Raw genomic sequence first — 5,641 nt, forward strand, 5'->3', positions numbered from 1 at the left:
TCATGGGAGACTTCAATCACCCTGATATCTGCTGGGAGAGCAATACAGCGGTGCACAGACAAACCAGGAAGTTTTTGGAAAGTGTAGGGGACAATTTCCTGGAGCAAGTGCTGGAGGAACCAAGTAGAGGCAGAGCTCTTAATGACCTGCTGCTCACACACCGGGAAGAATTAGTAGGGGAAGCAAAAGTGGATGGGAACCTGGGAGGCAGTGACCATGAGATGGTAGAATTCAGGATCCTGACACAAGGAAGAAAGGAGAGCAGCAGAATACGGACCCTGGACTTCAGAAAAGCAGACTTGGACTCCCTCAGGGAACTGATGGGCAGGATTCTCTGGGAAAATAACATCAGGGGGAAAGGAGTACAGGAGAGCTGGCTGTATTTTAAAGAATCCTTATTGAGGTTTCAGGAAAAAAACATCCGGATGTGTAGAAAGAATAGTAAATACGGCAGGCTTAACAGTGAAATCTTTGCCGATCTTAAACACAAAAAAGAAGCTTACAAGAAGTGGAAGATTGGACAAATGACCAGGGAGGAGTATAAAGCTATTGTTCAGGCATGCAGGAGTGAAATCAGGAAGGCCAAATCACACTTGGAGTTGCAGCTAGCAAGAGATGTTAAGAGTAACAAGAAGGGTTTCTTCAGGTATGTTAGCAACAAGAAGAAAGTCAAGGAAAGGGTGGCCCACTTACTGAATGAGGGAGGCAACCTAGTGACTGAGGAAGTGGAAAAAGCTAATGTACTCAATGATTTTTTTGCCACTGTCTCTGCAAACAAGATCAGCTCCCAGACTGCTGCACTGGGCAGCACAGCATGGGGAGGAGGTGACAGTCCTCTGTGGAGAAAGAAGTGGTTTGGGACTATTTAGAAAAGTAGGATGAGCACAAGTCCATGGGGCCGGATGCGCTGCCTCCGAGGGTGCTAAAGGAGTTGACGGATGTGATTGTAGATCATTGGCCATTAACTGCTTGGGAACTCGATCAGGGGAGGTCCCAGGTGACTGGAAAAAGGCTAATGTAGCGCCCATCTTTAAAAAAGGGAAGGAGAGGATCTGGGGACTACATGCCAGCCAGCCTCACCTCAGTCCCTGGAAAATCATGGAGCAGGTCTCAAGGAATCAATCTGAAGCACTTAGAGGAGAGGAAAGCGATCAGAACAGTCAGCATGGATTCACCAAGGGCAAGTCAAGCCTGACTAACCTAATTGCCTTCTGTGAGGAGATGACTGGCTCTGTGGATGAGGGGAAAGCAGTGGACTTGTTATTCCTCGACTTTCAAAGCTTTGGATACGGTCCCCACAGTATTCTTGCCAGCAACTTGAAGCATGGGCTGGATGATTGGACTATAAGGTGGCTAGAAAGCTGGCTAGATCGTCAGGCTCCATGGATAGTGATCAACGGCTCCTTGTATAGTTTGCAGCCGGTTTCAAGCGGAGTGCCCCAAGGGTCGGTCCGGGCGGCCAGTTTGTTCAATATATTTATTAATGATCTGGAGGAAGGCATGGACTGCACTCTCAGCAAGTTGCAGATGACACTAAACTTGAGAGGAGTGTAGATATGCTGGAGGAAAGGGATAGGATACAGAGGACCCCAGACAATTAGAGGTTGAGCCAAAAGAAACCTGATGAGGTTCAACAGACAAATGCAGAGTCCTGCACTTAGGACAGAAGAATCCCATTCACAGTTACACGACTAGGGACCGAATGGCTAGGAAGTAGTTCTGCGGAAAAGGACCTAGGGTTACAGGTGGATGAGAAGCTGGATATGAGTCAACAGTGTGCCCTTGTTGCCAAGAAGGCTAACGCATTTTGGGCGTATAAGTAGGGGCATTGCCAGCAGATTGAGGGATGTGATCATTCCTCTATTCGACATTGGGGAGGCCTCATCTGGAGTCCAGTTTTGGGGCCCCACACTACAGAGAAGGATGTGGAAAAAATGGAAAGTCCAGCAGAGGGCAACAAAAATGATTAGGGGGCTGGAGCACATGACTTATGAGGAGAGGCTGAGGGAACTGGGAATTGTTGGTCTGCAGAAGAGAAGAATGAGGGGAGATTTGATAAGCGCTTCAACTACCTGAAAGGGGGTCCAAAGAGGATGGATCTAGAGGTTCTCAGTGTACCTGAACAAGGAGTAATGGTCTCAAGTTGCAGTAGGGGAGGTTTAGGTTGGTATTAGGAAAAACTTTTTCACTCAAGAGTGCTGAAGCACTGGAATGGGTACCTAGGAAGGTGGGGAACTCCTTCCTTAGAGGTTTTTAAGGTCAGGTTGAGAAAGTCCTGGCTGGGGATGTTTAGTTGGGGATTGGTCCTGCTTTGAGCAGGGGGTTGGACTAAATACCTCCTGAGGTCCCACCAACCCTGATATTCTATGATTGGATGAATACGTGGAGCAGAGATTCCCATCATGCAGTGCTTCCGTGCTTCTGTCCCAGAGTCCAAGCATTAAGAATAGAATATTCTATCTATGATCAATGGCCAATGGCTTGCAATCACATCCGCCACTCTTTAGCACCTCAGATGCAGCGCATCCGGCCCATGGACTTGTGCTTGTGCTGTTTTCTAAATAGTCCAAACCACTTCTTTCTTCAGAGGGCTGGTTCCTTCTCCCCATACTGTGCTGCCCAGTGCAGCAGTCTGGGGTGCTGACCTTGTTGTGAAGACAGTGCAAAAAAATCATTGAGTACATTAGCTTTTTTCCACATCCTCTGTCACTAGGTTGCCTCCCTCATTCAGTAATGGGCCCATCCTTTCCTTGACTTTCTTCTTGCTGCTAACATACCTGAAGAAACCCTTCTTGTTACTCTTAACATCTCTTGCTAGCTGCAACTCCAAGTGTGATTTGGCCTCCCTGATTCCACTCCTGCATGCCTGAGCAATATTTTTATACTCCTCCCTGGTCATTTGTCCAATCTTCCACTTCTTGTAAGCTTCTTTTTTGCGTTTAATATCAGCAAGGATTTCACTGTGACTCAGGGGACTTCTGATGCCATTAACAACTACCTTGGGCACAGACATAAGCGCCATAAACTCTGTGTCCGTGACAATGGCTCTCCAATTGTGTCCAAGGACCTTCAGGCCTTTTTACTGGAGAATTATGTTCCACAAAGACAATGACACCAGACTGGCCTCATGCCACGAGGTTGAACATCAGAACAGGACACCTCTCAAAACACTTAGCTCTTCTAGAAATAAAGATTGGAAAAAAGAACTTTTACCATTTTACATTATACTACATCTCAGACTAGTACTGGGAAAGGTCCAGCAAGGCTACATGGTGGTAAGAGATCCCAGATCACCAGTTTTGGCAGAACAAAACAGTATCCACTGAGGTGTTCTACTACAGACCAGTAAAACAGCAAAACTCAAGACAATGTTGGTCAAAGGGCAAGCCAGACCCACCATTGCTGAGCCAGGAGAACAAGTTCTGTTGCACTAAAATCACCATGCACAGCTGTCTTCAACCAAAGCTGTATTGTTTGTTGGAAAAGCCTGGGAATAAGACACCATCAGAAATCTCATGAGAAGGGACAGATCTTTTCCTGTGTAAAGGTGCTTGTGGAACCAAATCCAGAAGAGTGGGAGAACAGTGTTGAGGTGATCAAAGATACTCTACCAGAAACAAGTATATCCTGCTCACAGCAGGTCAGGAATTCCCCCCCTCAAATAGCTGCAAGCCTGCGTATGGAAATAAAGGAACACGGAGATACAGGCTGCCCAACGAAGCCAAGTTATCCCTTACCCTGTACTGGATGAAGGTGGAAAGCGTGGTTGAAGTACTTTGTTAAATGTCTGGAGCAGGAGCTGGAGGAAAAGAGAGAGAGACTGTATTCACACTGTACAGAACTAACTTTGAATTGCTCGTCAGCTACTCCCTCGAGGCAGTCGGCCCCGCCTGGAGTATTGCTGAGTGTAGGAACACCACATCCCATAACAGAGCTGGCTATGTAGAAGCACCAGCTTCTTTCCTCCTGACCCAGGAAAGGGATCTCCCCCAACCCCCAGCTCTCTCTTCTGCTGTAGGTTCACCCCACTCTGTGGATCAGTTCTCATTAGTGGGATGCAGCTTGCAAGTTGTTTCCTAGGGCCATGCTGGAAAACACCTATGGTGGCCCTGGGTGAGTCTCTTGAGCCCAGCTCCTTTACCAATACGGTCACAGCCTTGGCCTCACTGTGGTACACTGGCCAGCATCCTGATAGGGCTTTAGCCTAGCATCACGCAGGGTAAAGCTGTTCCCATCCAGGGCGGGAGCTGGTTTACAGAGTACCTGGGCCCTGGCCCATCTTACAGCTTAGCTTCTTCGGTGCCAGATTCCTGCCAATCTCCAGCCCACGCCTGGCAGCCTCTAGTTCAGAAGCACAAGCCAGGTCCAGAAACCACCCTCACAGGAGTCTGGCTGCTGAATTGCTAAGGGGGTGCTGCCTATAGCTCTGCAGCAGGAAAGCACATGCTCCACCCCATTTCCCAAGCAGAAGCCAGGCTGCAGGACCACCCTGCTTTTGCTGACACACCTGGCTGGTGGCTGCTCCTGGGAATCCCTCCTGCCTCTCTGACCCCCAATACCTTTGCCCTGAATTTATCCCCAGCAGAGGAGCTGGGGGCCCAGTGGCCAAGAGCTCCAGGCAGCACTAGATCCTGCTTGCTGAGGCAGTGGAGTGGAGGCCTGTGGTGGCCAAGGTGTACTGCAGCCACTGGAATTTAGGAAGCCTCCAGAAGTGCTTGGGGAACCAGCTGGTTGAAAAGCCCAGAGCAGCTGGGTTTGCAGCACGCACTCCAGAGCCACGCTGCCTGCTCTGCCCAGGGCAGGCTAGTTAGAATTGCCCTGCTGAGGAGGAAGGATAGCCCAGTGGTTAGGGCACTAGCCTAGTCCTTGGGTACCAGTTACTGTTCTGCTGGGGGCCCTGGCTGAATCAGTCTCTGTGTAATGGCCCAGCTGTATCAGCAGGCCAGGAGTGACCAGCCTCACCAGGGAAAGGACAAAGGGAGAGTGATGTCTAGAGTAACAAGGAAAATAATCAGACCCTACCCCCCGCAAGACTTTCAGGCCTCCAGTCAGAGAGCAGCAAGGAAGGGACACAAAGCTCCAATCACCCTGTTCCCAGATCAGCCCCCTCCCCGTTTCTGACAGAGGCAGGAATTGCCCTTGAAGTGATGGCACCCCAATGTGACTCCGACACAACACTACCCTTCTGGCCCTGGGTGCTCTCCCGTAACTTTGCTCCTGCCTTGCACAGCCCCAGAGGCAGCCGCAATCAAGTGGGACATGAGGCTTTAATAAGTGGAAAATCATGGGGACAAGGGACCTCTGGAGCATTTGAAATGCGAGGTCCAAACATGGAGCAGCCACGGAATTGCTGGGGAGTCCTGGCTAGGCCCATGTCCCTGCTGGGCTCTGACACCCCCTGGTGCAACAATTAACTAGTGCATAAATACCCAAGACTTGCAACAAGCTTATCCTGCTGGGGCTTACGGAAGGGCTTTATGCAGAGACGTTGTGGCCAGTTGTTTGAGCTCTTACAAAGCTGAAGTGAAAGCAGTCGCTGTGCCAGGTGAATTAACGCCCCTGGATCCCAAGGTAGGAGATGGACTGCACCCCAGGCTCCGCACTCGAGGGAAGCGAAGAACCCCACTCCCAGCAGTACATG

Source organism: Chelonoidis abingdonii, chromosome 22 (assembly GCF_003597395.2).
Source record: "Chelonoidis abingdonii isolate Lonesome George chromosome 22, CheloAbing_2.0, whole genome shotgun sequence".
NCBI lineage: Eukaryota > Metazoa > Chordata > Testudines > Testudinidae > Chelonoidis > Chelonoidis abingdonii.